At 40.2% G+C, this 8,132-nt stretch overlaps 1 pseudogene; it reads left to right on the forward strand.

The window, feature by feature from the left end:
- Positions 1 to 350: 350 nt before the first annotated feature.
- LOC116087667 lies at positions 351 to 1,400 on the forward strand (annotated as a pseudogene).
- Positions 1,401 to 8,132: the final 6,732 nt, after the last annotated feature.

Here is an 8,132-nt window from a genome sequence, read left to right on the forward strand (position 1 = left end):
CTGGTTCAAAACACAAAATAAATTATGAAAACAATATGGTCTTACATAGGTTTCTTTAACACTTCTAGTTTTTAGTCTAGCATATAAAGAGATTAATGTTGCCATTTTAATAATCCTGAGAATTTAAGGGCTGAATAAACTGAAAGTCAACAATTTTTCTAGATCCCGGCTCCAGGGTACATAATTGACCCGTCTGAAGTGGTACCTGCTCATCAGCTTTCTAGGCATCTTGATGGGTGCCTCGTGATTCCTATTCCTTTGCGACAATCTCCTTCACTGAGAAAATATTGATCGCAGAAAGCAGGTCATTGATATCCCCTTTGGAATCTTGATGTCTTGTAAGACAGACAGGTGCCAAGAACAGCTGGGCCAAGGGCCACTACACTGAGGGTGTGGAGCTGGTAAACTCGGTGATTGATGTGGTGGTTCATTCAGTGTGAGCATTAGGACTGTCTGAAGGACTTCTAGTTCATGCACTCGCTGGGCAGTAGCACGGGCCCAGGCATGGACACAGTGCTCTTCAGTAAGATCTGAGAGGAGTACCGGACCGCATCATGAGTACCTTCAGCATCATGCAGTCACCCATGGTCTCAGACACTGTGGTAGAGCCCTATAATGCTGTGCTGTCTGTTTGCACCAGCTGGTAGAGAACACCAATGAGACCTACTTCATGGACAAAGAGGCCCTCTATGAATCTTCTTCCACACACTCAAGTTGACCACACCCACTTATGGGGACCTCAACCACTTGGTGTCTGCCACCTTGAGCAGTGCCACCAAGTCACTGCTTTTCCATGGCCAATTCAATGCCAACCTGAACAAGCTGGCTGTGAACATGGTGCCCTTCCTGGATCTGAACTTCTTCATGCCTTGCTTGGCCCCCCTCATAGCCCGAGGCAGTTAGCTGTACAGTACCCTATAGTGCCTGAGTTCATGCAGCAGATGTTTGATGCCAAGAACATCATGGCTGCCAGTGACCTATGCCATGGCCATTACCTGACCACCACTACTGTCTTCAGGGGGCCCCGTGTCGATGAAGCAGGTGGATGTGTAGATGATGGCCATCCAGAACAAGAACAGCAGCTACTTTGTGGAGTGCTTCCCCAACAACATCAAGGTAGCCATGTGTGACATCCCACCACAGGGCCTGAAGATGGCCTCCACCTTCATTGGCAACAGCAATGTCATCCAGGAGCTGTTCAAGTGCATCTTGGAGCAGTTCTCAGTCATGTACCACCGCATGGTTCACTGGTGAGGGCATAGATGAGACAGAGTTCACTGAGGCAGTACCAGAATGCCATGGTCAATATGGGGGAAGGGGCTTTTGAAGGTGAGGGTGAAGAAGAGATCAATGAATATGGGGCCTTAAGATGCTACAGTGCACACCTACTATATTCTTAGCTCTGACAGTGTGGCAGTAGTGCCCTAGACTAAGCATGCCAAAGGCCCTATCAAACCAAATACACCTAACTGTTCCCCAGGTTTGCTGGAACAGAGAAATATCCTTTACTAGAGAATTAGCTGTCCCAGCAGACCAGGGAGACTTTATATAGGAACACTGAAAGCAAAGTAGGGGGCCATACAGGGCTAAAGAAAGTGGCCACCTTTTTTGTTAGCACCACCCCCAATCAGAATTAGCAGAGAAGTTAGAATAAGGATTTGTTTTTCATCCTTGGTGATGAAAACTAAAGCCACACATTGTTACTTTAATTAAATACACAATAAGGAACTTTATGACAATCCATTCATAATAAAATGCTAAACTTGCTCCTTGGTCTCTTGAATTTCATCGAAGTACTGTGATACATAGGTCTCATTTTTCAGATACCTATTTTGTGAGATACCAGAACATCACATCTATCCTGGAAATAGCTGTTCGAAAAAGATAAATTGGCCAGAAAACTGGCATTGTTAAAAACCAGGGTTTTTAGGCACTGTTGTTGTCAGTGTCTCCAATGAAGGTGCTTTGATTGCTACAAGACATCTTTCAGATGCCATTAATGAGAAGCACTTTGAAAAGGCGATTGAGCAAGTGATTAGAGGCTTGGAGAAAAAACCCAAGTTCTGCCCCCTAAGGAGAAGACTACTGTGGGTTACCAGGAAGCAGGCCATGCAGTCACTGGCTGGTATCTGGAGTATGCAGATCCACTCTTAATGGTGTCCATCATCCCTTTGGGGTAAGTAGGGAGTAGGCTATGTTCAGTACTTGCCCAAGGAGCAATATCTGTACAAAAAGGAGCAGATGCTGACTAGAATGTGCATGAATCTGGGTTGGCTGTGCTAAAATGAAGATGCTAAAAGAAAAAATAATGAAAAGTTTACTATCCTTTACTTCTGTCTTTTTCTTGTCCATAATTATTTTGCTTCAGAATATGTTTACGTAGCCATAAAAATCCCACTTCTGTTGCATCGCTTCCTAGTTCTTGATCATTATAAATGATTGTAGGTTTCTAATTATTTAAATATAAATTTTCTGACTTAGAATGTTAGCTATAAATTTATGGTTAATGATATGTATATGTGCATGTGAATATATCATTCTGATATATTCTTTGCTTCTGAATTCTGGCAAATTTTAAAGGGATAATTAGAAGGAAACAAAGCATGGCATCTTTTTGGCTATCTCAACTATTGAAAGCCTAGTGTTGAAAGCACTAGGTAGTGGTGCTTGGGTAGTAAATGGGAACCAGCCCTGTTGGATAAAAACTAGGAGAAAGAATCACCTGAACTCGGCAATGTAGGTAATAGCAAAATAACAATGTAATGTTATTGCCCAAAAGCTTGACCCAGAACTGAAAATTCTGAAATTGTGGAAACTCTACTCTTTCTTATAAGTATATTACAGGTAATATGGCCTATTAAGTGTAACATTTCATAGATCAGTGTTAATTATCATTCGAGAGTAAAAATAATAACACTTCATTTGAACGTTATGTTGACATTGATTCTGACTGTAGTTTTCCTTTTCTTGGTCTCCAGCTATCTCTTCCCATCTAGTTCCACCACTTACTGAATAAAATCAACTTACAAAGATTAATCACACCACTACTGCATATGATTTTCATACACTTCTCTCAATGTTCACTTCATTTGAAAGGTCCAGTCTAAATAATTTGCATACTTTGGATATTCTTATATTGCTTTTAAGTTCTTTATGTATTATATCACATTCACAAGCAGCAGTTGTTCACTTTAGCCCATGGACATACCTATGAGTTCATCATACATAAGCTTCAGACATTAGAGAGAAGTATAGAGCAGGCGCCTGTCCAGGGCAGACTTTCCAGAAAGTTATGGAGATAATCTTGGCAGAGGAAACTTTCAAGAATGTGGCCTGTTGTTTGATCCACACAGTAAACCAACTGTGTCAACAGTTCTTCCAGTGAAACTGTAGCATCTCAACTTTCAGAATACATAGTTGAAAGTGCTCACAAATCAGAACACTTTTTAGTTATACTATGAGAAATTGATGGCATAACTACTTTTTAACTTTTTATTTGAATATTTTATTTATTTACATTTCAGTCTAATGGTTGACTGTGAGTAACTGCATCTGTCTTAGTGAGGTAGAGCCTCTCAGAGGATTGCTATACTAGATTCCAGTCTGCAAGCACTTCTTGGCATCAGCAGTAGTGTCAGGGTTTGGTGTCTCTGAATGGTATGGATCCCAGGGTGGAGAAGTCTTTGGATGCATTACTTTCACTCTCTGCTCCATTTTCCCCTTCATTACCTTTAAATAGGAACAATTTTGAGTTAAAAATTTTGAGATGGGTGAGTGACTCCATCCCTCAACTGGGCGCTATGTCTATTTACACTTTGCCCTTCCTTCTTGTTAAGCTTCATGTGATCTATGAGTTGTGTAAGTGGATATTCTGAGCTGTTGGGCTAATATCCACTGATCATTGAGTACATTCCATGTATGTCCTTTTTTTGTCTGGGTTACCTCACTCAGGATGATATTTTCTAGTTCCATCCATTTGCCTGAAGTTGGCAATTTAATAGCTGAGTAGTGTCCCACTGTATAAATGTACCACATTTTCTGTATCCATGCCTCTGTGGAGGGACATGTGGGTTCTTTTCAGCTTCTGGCTATTATAAATAAGGCTGCTATGAACATAGTGAAGCATGTGTCCTTGTTACATGTTGGAGAATCTTCTGGGTATATGCCCAGGAGTGATATAGCTGGATCCTAAGTTAGTACTATGTCCAATTTTCTGAGGAACTGACAAACTTGTCAGGAGCCATAATAGGACAAACTAATATCTAGCAGGCAATCATCCTGAAATGCCTGCTTTGGATTATTATATAATCTGCGACAGGTGTGCCCTTATTAAGCAAGGTGTAAGGAACTAATTTTAGGAAAGATTCCTGCTATTAATATGCTTTTCCTGATGTTATCAAACATATATAACAATCACTATGTAGTAGCACACCCTTTTTGAGCAGATCTCTGCATATCCATGAAGATGTACTGTCTTGTAATGATGCTATATATACAAATAGATGACTTAAGTCTTAATGATGATCCTATAAGAATTCCTATAAGATCCTATAAGATCCTATAAAAATTGTATCTGTGATTATTAAGCTCTTTTATAACGGGACTGCTATTAGGATCTTTTCTGACAGTCAAAACTGCGATGAGAACTCTGCCAGTCTCCCAAATATCAGCAGTTAATTGCTCTTAGATGGTAACCAGACTTTCTCCTACTCAGAGCACATTCCAAGAGGTTGTTGAAGGCCATAAAATGGGGACTAACAATTTATTATAGGTGCTAGGACAGAAGATAAAATATTGACTGGGTTCATCTATACAAAACCTAACATAACTTTGGTATTATCTTAAACCTTCAGTTGAACCTGTGGGGCTGAGACAGGTGATGGATGTTTAGCTAGATAATTACTCCTAATGGATATGCATGTAAACATTCACTGTTGTAAACTTCTATTTCAATTTATGATTTGATGTTTGGTGTGAATTTGTCATGAACTTCTTAACATGTGATCATGTATTCTGAAAGATGTGTAAGTACTGAGGACAAAGACATGAAGTAGAGCTAGATAGAGTAGAATCTTTTCCCTTTCCCCACTTAGGATGTTTTCGATTTTCCCCTTAGTTAGCTTTCATAGGAAACTTTTTACAACTTAGTAATAAATTCTACAATCACCTCTCTAAGTGTCTTCTTTTCCTGAGACTTCCAACTAGGAGGCTGAAAGTTAGAGCCCAGCAGTCCTGCTGAGATAGAACAAAGGCTATTTACTTAATACTTTGTGGCTTGAGGAAGAGGTGCTAAGTGGCAGAAACTGCAGTCTCTGGCCTCAGAGGATCGCTGAAGGCAGGTCAGCTACAATAGCATAGTGACTTAGACTTAGATAAGTAAACAAACTTTTTATTATACAGCAACCATAAATACCTCGTAAGACTGAGTCTTACCCCAGACATTGTAAGACTGAGTCTTATCCCCACCTATGCTCTTTTCCCTCTTCTGCCTCAAGAAGAACCAACAAGGAAGAAGAAACACCAAGTTGGGGCTGGCTCCCAGCACAAACTAATTTCCAGAGTGATTGTAACAGCTTGCAATCCCACCAGCAATGAAGGAGTATACCACAATTTCTGTATCCATTCCTCTGTTGAGGGACATCTGGGTTCTTTTCAGCTTCCGTCTGTTTTAAATAAGGCTGTTATGAATATAGTGGAGCATGTGTCCTTATTACATGTTGGAGCATCTTCTGGGTATATGCCCAGGAGTGGTATAGCTGGGTTCTCTGGTAGTACTATGTCCAATTTCCAGAGTAACCACCAAACGGATTTCCAGAGTAGTTGTACCAGCTTGCAATCCCAACAGCAATGAGGAGTGTATCCATTTTCTGTATCCATTCCTCTGTTGAGGGACATCTGGGTTCTTTTCAGCTTCTGGCTATTATAAATAAGGCTGCTATGAACATAGTGGAGCACATGTCCTTGTTATATGTTGGAGAATCTTTTGATTATATGCCCAAGAGTTCAGATAGAACTATTTCAAATTCTCTGAGGAAACTCCAGATTGATTTCAACAGTGGTGTACCAGCTTGCAATTCCACCAGCAATGGAGGAGTGTTCCTCTTTCTCCACATCCTCACCAGCATGAGTTGTCACCTGAGTTTTTGATCCTAACTATTCTGACTGGTATGAGGTGGAATATCAGGATTGTTTTTGATTTGCATTTCCCTGATGACTAAGGCTGTTGAACATTTCTTTAACTGCTTCTCAGCCATTTGGTATTCCTCAGTTGAGAATTCTTTGTTTAGCTCCGTATCCCATTTGTTAATAAGGCTATTTGGTTCTCTGGAGTCTAACTTCTTGAGTTCTTTGTATGTTTTGGATATCAGCCCTCTATCAGATGTGGGGATGGTGAAGATCTTTTCCCAATCTGTAGGTTGCCTTTTTGCTCTATTGATAGTGTCCTTTGCCTTACAGAACCTTTTTTTAAGTTTTATGAAGCTCTGTTTACTAATTATTGATCTTACAGCCTGAACAACTGGAATTCTGTTCAGGAAATTTTCCCCTCTGTCAATGATTTCCAGGCTCTTTCCCACGTTTTCTTCTATTCGATTCAGTGTATCTGGTTTTATGTTGAGGTCCTTGATCCTCTAGTACTTAACTTTGTGCAAGGTGATAAATATGGGTCTATTTATATTTTTCTACATACAGACTGCCAGTTGGTCCAACACCATCTATTGAAGATGCTTTCTTTTTTCCACTCTATGGTTTTGCCTTCTTTGTCAAAGATCAAGGGTCCATAGGTATATGGGTTTAATTCTGGCTCTTTCATTCTATTCCATTGATAGACATGTCTGTCTCTGTACAAAGACCATGCAGTTTTTAACACTATTGCTCTGTAGTTCTCGAGGTCATATGATGGTGATTTCCCCCAGAAGTTAAGAATTTGTTAAGAATTGTTTGGGCTATCCTGAGTTTTTTGTTTTTCCATATGAAATTGAGAATTGCTCTTTCTATGTCTGTGAAGAATTGTGTTGGAATCTTTATGTGGATTGCACTGAATCTGTAGATAGCTTTTGGTAGGATGGCCATTTCCTGCCAATCCATAAGAATGGGAAATCTTTCCATCTTCTGAGTTCTTTGATTTCTTTTTCTGAGATTTAGAGTCTGTGTAATACAGAGATTTCACTTGCTTGTTAAGAGTTACACCAAGATATTTTATACTATTTGTGCTTATTGTGAAGGGTGTTGTTTCCCTAATTTCTTTCTCAGCCTGTTTATCATTTGAGTAGAGGAAGGAAGCTACTGATTGGTTTGCGTTAATTTTATATCCAGCCACATTGCTGAAGTTGTTTTCTTTTGTGACTTCTTCAAACACATTTAAGATAGCTAGAGCTTCATGTGGTCTGTGAATTGTATCTTGGGTATTCCAAGATTCTGGGCTAATATCCACTTATCATACCGTGTGTGTTCTTTTGTGATTGGGTTACCTCATTCAGGATATTTCTAGTTCGATCCATTTGCCTAAGAATTTCATGTAGTCATTATTTTTAATAGCTGATTTGTTCTCCATTGTGTAAATGTACCACATTTTTCTGTATCCATTCCTCTGTAGAGGGACACCTGGGGTCTTTCCAGCTTCTGACTATTATAAATAAGGCTGCTATGCACATACTGGAGCATGTGTCCTTATTACATGTTGGAGCATCATCTAGGTATATGCCTAGGAGTGGTATAGCTGGGTCCTCAGGTAGTACTATGTCCAATTTTCTGAGGAACTGCCAAACTGATTTCCAGAATGGTTGTACCAGCTTGCAATCCCACCAGCAATGGAGGAGTGTTCCTCTTTCTCCACATCCTTACCAGCATCTGCTGTAACCTGAGTTTTTGATCTTAGCAATTCTGACTGTTGTGATGTGGGATCTTTGTTTAGCTCTAGTGTGGATACTTAGGTCCTTCTTAGAAGAGGAAATGAAATAGCCATGGGAGGATATACAGAAACAAAGTATGGAGCAGAGACTGAAGGAAAGGCCATCCAGTGACTATCCCACCTGGGGATCCATCCCATATACAGTCAACTGAAAGACCCCTGGGGGAGACCCCCACTCAAATCTCGGGAGGACATACACCCCAGGAATCACGAGAGACCACAT

The sequence above is a fragment of the Mastomys coucha genome, chromosome X (genome assembly GCF_008632895.1).
Source record: "Mastomys coucha isolate ucsf_1 chromosome X, UCSF_Mcou_1, whole genome shotgun sequence".
NCBI lineage: Eukaryota > Metazoa > Chordata > Mammalia > Rodentia > Muridae > Mastomys > Mastomys coucha.